The sequence below is a fragment of the Lipotes vexillifer genome, unplaced genomic scaffold (genome assembly GCF_000442215.2).
Source record: "Lipotes vexillifer unplaced genomic scaffold, Lipotes_vexillifer_v1.1 scaffold856, whole genome shotgun sequence".
In the NCBI taxonomy this organism is placed as follows: Eukaryota; Metazoa; Chordata; class Mammalia; order Artiodactyla; family Lipotidae; genus Lipotes; species Lipotes vexillifer.
The window spans coordinates 75,309-84,322 of NW_006786323.1; the positions used below are offsets into that span (position 1 = coordinate 75,309).

The 9,014-nt window shown below is 41.1% G+C and overlaps 1 non-coding gene across 1 annotated transcript; it reads left to right on the plus strand.

Annotated features, from left to right (window-relative positions):
* The first annotated feature begins 7,373 nt into the window (after positions 1 to 7,373).
* On the plus strand, positions 7,374 to 7,446 carry TRNAG-CCC (transfer RNA glycine (anticodon CCC)). Its single transcript has one exon. It is a non-coding gene; the product is annotated as a tRNA-Gly (tRNA).
* The last annotated feature ends 1,568 nt before the right edge of the window (positions 7,447 to 9,014 follow it).

Consider the following 9,014-nt stretch of genomic DNA (forward strand, 5'->3'; position numbering starts at 1 on the left):
AAAGTCGTACTTGTTGTATTTGTACTTCCTTGTTACATAATGAGGCTTACACCTTTTGCAAGTGTTATCTTCTGTGTGCTTTTGCCCTGTTATGTCTGCTCTCTTCCTCTTTGAACATTCAGACATTTGGGGTTATTCTTTCAGAGTTTACTCATTTTTAAAATATTCTTAAAGTAACTAATGCTTATCTATCATTCACTGCAAATCTTTCCCCTATTCTGTTGTTTTCCTATTTTTCTTAGTTTTGGGGTCCGTGTTTTCCTTTCCGATTTTGTTATTGCTTCAGAACTTTAAAATTTTCCCTCTCTCATAGTTGACATTACACTTTATCAATTAATTGTGTTGTAAAGATTTGTTTATTCCATACTTTGATTTGATTTTACCTGATTTTAACCCCTTAACTCCGCTGACATGTATGGTACTCCATAGTTGGAAAAGCTAGAAAGGTGAGGATGGGAAAAACACCTACCTTGTACCAGTGCTGTGACAAGTAGGAGAGGCAATGTACTTGGTGTCTAACACCGTGCCTAGAGGTACAGAGCACGCTCTGTACTGTGATGGGAAAACAGCTATTTTGAGTTGCTGCCTAGGCATTGTACAGTAAGACAATCCTACTCACACCCAGAGTCTGGACATTTAGATGAGGACCTGAGCTTAGGATTCCCACCACAAGTTCCTGCTTTACTTTTCCCAGAGCACCTTTTAAAATAGCCACTTAGAGTTGCGGTTCCCACCCCCTCCCGCAAATTAGTGACCTCTGCCGCAATCCACCTTATAAGTACTAGGTGCTTGCCACCCTACTCTCTACCTCCACGCTTTTGACCTGGGATGGAAGACTGCCCTTCCCCCAGGTCGTTCCTCCTGCCACCCCCGTTTCTGGAGTTTGTCAGTAATAAATCTTGTGACTTTACTTCATTTGTGTGAGTGTATAGAAACTGTACCTTCAATTGAAATGTCCCTGGGATTTTCACTTTCCTAAAGTGGGAGCTCAGATGCTGAGGGAGCTACCTGCCAACCCCATGTGGGTGGTTTGTGCCTACTCATTCAGCAGGTCATAATCTGCATATTCTTTTTTTTTTTGGCGGTATGAGGGCCTCTCACTGCTGTGGCCTCTCCCATTGTGGAGCACAGGCTCCGGACGCGCAGGCTCAGTGGCCATGGCTCACGGGCCCAGCCGCTCCACAGCATGTGGGATCTTCCTGGACCGGAGCACGAACCCATGTCCCCTGCATCGGCAGGCGGACCCTCAACCACTGCGCCACCAGGGAAGCCCTGCATATTCTTAATTTAATACACCAGCTACTGGCCCCCCAACACAAGTACATAGCCAATGCTGTTAATGTAATTATGACTAGCAGTATTTAAAGTTGAGTATCTGTAAAAGGAGCAGAGGGCTTTGTTGTGTGTCAATTCTAGGAGTAATATAAAATTGTAGGAAATGTATACACAAATTAATTGAAAATGACATATGTGCCAGTGCATATGCAAATATATACACTCACATACACAAACACATAAAATAATATATTTACTTCTTTATGATACTGAAAGTGATAATGAAGGGAAAAGATATTCACGTTTCAAATTTTTAGTTTTACAAAATTAAATATTTCAGGAATCCTAGTTAAAAACAAAAGTAAAACTCAGAAGCTAAAAGTGAGTAAAACCTTTGGCCAGATTTTCATTTACTTTACATCTGCTGTCGCTCATATTATTTAAACAAGAAGTTTCAAAAATGTTTCACCTCGGAAAAGGGAACGCCCTTGCACTGTTGGTGGGAATGTAAATTGATACAGCCACAATGGAGAACAGTATGGAGGTTCCTTAAAGAACTAAAAATAGAATTACCATATGACCCAGCAATGCCACTACTGGGCATACACCCAGAGAAAACCATAATTCAAAAAGACACGTGCACCCCAATGTTCATTGCAGCACTATTTACAATAGCCCAGACATGGAAGCAACCTAAATGCCCATCGACAGACAAATAGATAAAGAAGATATGGCACATATATACAATGGAATATTACTCAGCCATAAAAAGAAACGAAATTGAATTCTTTGTAATGAGGTGGATGGACCTAGAGTCTGTCATACAGAGTGAAGTAAGTCAGAAAGAGAAAAACAAATATCGTACATTAACGCATGTATGTGGAATCTAGAAAAATGGTACAGATGAACCGGTTTGCAAGGCAGAAATACAGACACAGATGTAGAGAACAAACATATGGACACCAAGGGGGGAAAGGGGGTGTGGGATGAACTGGGAGATTGGGATTGACACATATACACTAATATGTATAAAACAGATAACTAATGAGAACATGCTGTATAGCACAGGGAACTCCACTTTGCTGTACAGTAGAAACTAACACAACATTGTAAAACAACTATACCCCAATAAAAAGAAAATTTCGCCTCATGAAAATACATTCAGAAACGTGAAGACCTATTTCCTTCTCATCCCTCACACTTCCATAGGAAAGTAAATGTCATTGTAAATGTATTAAAGTTATTTTCTACCCTTTACCCAATTAGGTAATTCTTAATTCTTTGATTTGAAATAAAAAACTGTCTCATGATGTGCTCTGAAGAAAAGCCTTGAATAGGTTTGGATTATTGGCTTTGGGGGAATTAATCAGGACTTTACATACACTTACAGAATAGAAACATAGCCAGGGAACATTTTATGACCACTTACAGCTGTGCTCTTTTAAGTTCAGTTGAATGAATTAAAAACTTGTAGTTATGAATGACAAATTTCAGCCCTGAAATAATGTGTACTGTGAAGTTCCAGTTACCTGGTAATGATCATACCTGAAGCTGCCCAGCTGGGCTAGATCTTCCATGGGAATATTTTCTGCTCCCTCTTACAATCACTGTGATTTAAATAATCTTTGTTATACGTGTTGCCTTGTCATACATGTCGCCTTGTCATACATGTCAAGGGAGACCAGATGCGTTAATCAGTATACAGTATTAAGTTCCCTCCAAACTTTAAGAGGGCATAATCCTTCCTAATATAGCATATGTTTAAGGGCATTTGCTCCCAAGTGATACATCTCAATTTCTCCCACCTGCTCTCTGCCCACCTTACTGCTCCAACTCTTAGCTATCTTCTACCCTTACTTCCTCCCACTCCTTACCCATTCTCTCCTAGCCCATGCCTAGGAGGCTGATGGCTCCCAGCAAGAAAGCCCAGGCTAAATGCTGATATTCTCTTCTTCTCAAGTGAAGCCAATCAGCCAGCACATATCTTGTGAGAACATCTAGAGTACTCAGGTGCCTAGCACTATGGGGAAGAAAAGCTGAATGCGATTACACTCCCACACTCAACGTACTTACAATCTAGTTGGAAGGACAAAGCATGTTCATGAGGAAAGATAACTAGAAAGACAAAGCAGGGGACAGCGAAGTACTTCCTGAGTCAAAACTCCAGGAAGACTTCAGACTATACTACAAAACTACAGTAATCAAGATAGTATGGTACTGGCACAAAAACAGAAATATAGATCAATGGAACAGGATAGAAAGCCCAGAGATTAACCCACGCACATACGGTCACCTTATCTTTGATAAAGGAGGCGAGAATATACAACGGAGAAAAGACAGCCTCTTCAATAAGTGGTGCTGGGAAAACTGGACAGCTACATGTAAAAGAATGAAATTAGAACACTCCCTAACACCACACACAAAAATAAATTCAAAATAGATTAAAGAGCTAAATGTAAGGCCAGACACTGTAAAACTCTCAGAGGAAAACATAGGCAGAACACTCCATGACATAAATCACAGCAAGATCCTTTTTGACCCACCTCCTAGAGAAATGGAAATAAAAACAAAAATAAACAAATGGGACCTAATGAAACTTCAAAGCTTTTGCACAGCAAAGGAAACCATAAACAAGACCAAGAGACAACCCTCAGAATGGGAGAAAATATTCGCAATTGAAGCAACTGACAAAGGATTAATCTCCAAAATTTACAAGCAGCTCATGCAGCTCGATATCAAAAAAACAAACAACCCAATCCAAAAATGGGCAGAAGACCTAAAGAGACATTTCTCCAAAGAAGATATACGGATTGCCAACAAACACATGAAAGGATGCTCAACATCACTAATCATTAGAGAAATGCAAATCAAAACTACAATGAGGTATCATCTCACACCAGTCAGAATGGCCATCATCAAAAAATATACAAACAATAAATGCTGGAGTGGGTGTGGAGAAAAGGGAGCCCTCTTGCACTGCTGGTGGGAATGTAAATTGATACAGCCACTATGGAGAACAGTATGGAGGTTCCTCATAAAACTAAAAATAGAACTACCACATGACTCAGCAATCCCACTACTGGGCATATATCCTGAGAAAACCATAATTCCAAAAGAGTCATGTACCACAATGTTCATCGCAGCTCTATTTACAATAGCCAGGACATGGGAGCAACCCAAGTGCCCATCGACAAATGAATGGTTAAAGAAGATGTGGCACATATATACAATGGAATATTAGCCATAAAAAGGAACAAAACTGAGTTATTTGCAGTGATGTGGATGGACCTAAGATCTGTCATACAGAGTGAAGTAAATCAGAAAGAGAAAAACAAATACCGTATGCTAACACATATACATGGAATCTAAAAAAAAAAAAAAGAAAAGGTAATGAAGAACCTAGGGGCAGGACGAGAATAAAGATGCAGACCTACTGGAGAATGGAGTTGAGGACACGGGGAGGGGGAAGGGTAAGCTGGGACAAAGTGAGAGAGTGGCATAGGCATATATACACTACCAAATGTAAAATAGATAGCTAGTGGGAAGCAGCCGCATAGCACAGGGAGATCAGCTCGGTGCTTTGTGACCACCTAGAGGGGTGGGATAGGGAGGGTTGGAGGGAGACGCAAGCGGGAGGGGACATGGGGATATATGTATATGTATAGCTGATTCATTGTGTTATACAGCAGAAACCAACACAACACTGTAAAGCAATTATACTCCAATAAAGATGTGAAAAAAAAGAACTCCAGGCAAAGTTAGGGTTAGGTAGGTTCTATGCAAGACTAAAAGGCAGCCAGATTGACTCCCAAAATGGGAAGAAGTGGTCCCAGGGCACTTCCCAAGCTGAGGTCCATCCTCCAACATTAAGGGCCATACATCCTGAGTATCATGCTGGTCACTCCCAGGTGGGTGGATCCTTGAGAGTCATGATGTCAAAATGACTGTTCAGAACACTCCAATCACCCTTGAGCATGGGGCAGAGGGGGACTCTGCCACACAGCTGGGCGCCTCACTGAACAGTGCCTTGTACCGTGGGAAAGCTGTCCCTCTGTTGACCAAATACCCGGTGCCGATACCTTGGTGTTGTTCTCTTCTTCCAGTCATGTCCACCGTCATGTGTACGGTGGGCTGCTCTTACAGGCTCAGGCTGAAAACACCAGAGTTGCCTGAGAGTCCTAACCAACCCCACCCCCAAATACAAGTTCTTATAAGTAAGAGAAAATAGTGGGCTTCTGGGGTGTGGGGCTGTTTTCTGGCCTCCAGAAACAAACATATTAGGCCTGGAAGGAAAAGGTGTATGCTGAATAAAACTCTCCCCCAGACAGCCATGTGGTAGGTACCACACAGCAGGATACACACAATATATTGAAGAAACTTAAACACATGAAAAATCACATTATTTTTCTTGTGGAAGTAATACTCCATATTCTCATTGTATTCACTACCTTTCTCCTACTGCCTTTGGAATGCAGTTCATTAGCGTCATCATAGTGACCTTCTGGGTTCTTTTGGCTAGTCTAATAATTAAAAATTGACAGAAGACAGATTAACAGGAGAAAAATAAAACAAATTTAATTCGTATGTACAGAGGTCTCATGCAAATAGGACCTAAGAAGCAACCAAAGCAGGCAGCTTTTACCTTTTTAGACAAAGAAAGAATAAATCTGTGAGGAATTGGCAGGACAAAGAAACTTAGGCTTGAATGCTTAATTAGTGAAGAATATAAGCAGAGTTTGGGTTTGGGGGTAGTAAACTAGCAAAGAAGTAACAGAGTTTGTTTCTACAGGCTTCTCAGCCCTGAATTCCCTGTCTCTGGTGATAAAGGTGTCTCTCTCCTGGTACACAGAGAGTAAATTTTGCATGGGAGAATTATTTCCTGCTTTCAAGGAGGACAGAGAAGAGGAGGGTCAAAGTATTCTCACATCAGCTGTTTCTCAAGTGACTTTAATTCAAAATAATCAATATGCCACTGTGGCATGTTTTGGGGTGGCCTGCGCTGAGCCCCAGCAATAGAAATCACATTATTACTTTAAATGTCTTATCTGATCACTCAGTAAACCAAGTTTAATAATTGGTCTCTCTGTGTTTTCTGAAAGTAATGAAGGTTCCTGCCAAGATACAAAACAACAGATGGTACAAAATAAGCTCAAACTGATAAAACAACAGGTACATGAGTTACGACAACTGAATTCACCAATAAGATCTGCCTGGTCATCTTCTCAGTGCGACGCTAAAAAAAGAACAATTTGGTATTTAATCCTGAACCAAGATTTGTGGAAATCCCAAAAGAAATCATCTGGCTCTTCCAAGAACATGAGCCTCCAGAGACGAGGGACTATATTACAGCCAACAACACGAAACAAAAATATACCAAAGAAACACTTAACGATGAAAGACAATACAGACACAGCTTTGGATTTATTCTATAAAGAATTTTCCTTCTCTTTTGCCTTTTACCAAAACACACCAAAATGTGAAAATTGTAAGAGTTCTTGGCCTGACTGACACACTGATTACAGGCTGTGAGACCCTGAGCAGAGGATCCAGTTGAGCCATGCCCAAACTCCTGACACAAGGAAACTATGATATAATACATTTGTGTTGGTCTAAGCAGCTAAGTTTGTGGTACAGCAATAGAAAACTAACACATAGGTTGCAGTGGGCTGAGTCAAAGTCCAGATATGTGGATGTAAAAGGCCTAAGTTTCCCTATCATTACCTAGATCAAACAAGTTTCATCTCCTCTTCCTATGCCAACAAGTGATGACTTTCTGGATTGCAATGTGGTAGATGGAATAGCTGACCAGAGATGTTCATGCCCGAATCCCTGTATCCTGCGAATATGTTATCTTATATGCCATCTGCAAATAGGGACTTTGCACATATAATTAAGGTTATGGACCTTAACATAGGGAAATTATTCTGGATTAGCTGGATGGGGCTAGTCTAACCACATGAGTTCTTCAAAGTCAAGAACTTTCTCTGGCTGGAGGCAAGAGAGATGTAGCAGATAGAGCAGTTGGAGAGTCAAAATGTGAGGAACTTGGCCAGCTCTTGTTGAAGGAAGGCCACATGAAAAGCATGAGAAGGGGGACTTCCCTGGTGGTACAGTGGTTAAGACGCTGTGCTCCCAATGCAGGGGGCCCAGGTTCGATCCCTGGTCAGGGAACTAGATCCCACATGCATGATGCAACTAAAGAGTTCGCATGCCACAACTAAGACCCAGTGCAACCAAATAAGTAAATAAATATTTAAAAAAAGAAAGAAAGAAAAGCATGAGAAGGAATGAGGGCAGTGTCTACTAGCAAAAACTGACTCCCAACTGACAGACAACAAGGAAACAAGGTCCTCAGTCCCACACCACAAGGAACTGAATCTGGCTAACAATCTGAATGACCTTGGGAGTAAATTTATCCCCAAAGCCTCCAGGAAGGAACGCAGCTGACACCTTGATTTCAGCCTTGTGACACCCAAAAGAGGATCTAGCTGAGCTACATTTTACCTGGGCTGCCAACCCACACAGAACTGGAAGAGAATAAATTTGTGTTACTTTAAGTGACTACGTTTGTGGTAATTTGCTATGGCAGCAATAGCAAATTAATACACAGTGATCAGGAAGATTCTGAGGCTATATCTGGGTACTGTGGGAAAGTGCTCAATGACTAATCAAAGATATGCGCCAGGGAAACAAGAGAGAGGTGACTTATAGGGTCTCCATCTGTGACCCATGATCTCCATGCTCTGCTCAGGGGTAGAAGTCACCTAGCTATTCCTTCTGCCTGCAACGCCTTCTCCCCAGATATCTGCAACGGCTTGCTCTCTTGCCCTCTTCAGGACTTTCCTGAAAAACAATTCACCAGGGGGCCTTTTCTGCCCACCCCAACTAAAATTTCATCCCCTATCCCCTTCCTGGAAACCTTTTACACCATGTCCCTGCTCCATTTCTTCTCTTTAGCTCTCCTCACTTCATAATGTCCTTATTTATTTTGCGTATTCCCTGCCTGTATCCCCACAAGCAGAATGAAAGCTCCATGCAGACAGAGGTTTTTGTGTCTTTTGTACACTGTTGTATCCCCAGAACCTAGAAGAGTGCCTGGCATATTAATTTCTGTTGAAATAAAATTACCATTAAAATGAAGAGGCTTTTATCCTGGTTTGTCAAGTTCACACATCCCAACATCTTATAGGGAGAGAATCTCCATATAATTGCAGCTGGCACACATTCCCATGGTGGAGCCTGGTCTCCTATCACAGCCGGAAGCAAGTCACCACACCCCTCATCAGGTCCAAGGAGGACGGGAGGAGAAAATGGTCATAAGTTGCAGATGATTCTTCCTACACTAGTTCTTTAAACTGTGAGGAAGCTGAACAAATAACAGGGTTGTATGTCATTTCAAACACACAGGAACAACAACGCCCCGGCACAACTTTCACCGGTATTTCAAAAATTTTTATATGTTGTCATATTTGCTTTCTCTGTCTGTCTCCTGAACCTTGCAAAAATAGTTAGAGTTGTCATGACATTTATAACTCTAAAAAATTCCACTACACATCTCCTTAAAAAAGGAGATGTTCCTACATAACCACAATGCTATTACATCTTAATAAAATTAACAATAATGTAATAATATTATCATATATCTAGTCCATATTCCAATTTCCGCAATTGTCCCAAATGTATTTTATAGCTATTTTTAGAATAGGTATCTGTTTCATGCATTGCATTTGTTTTGCATT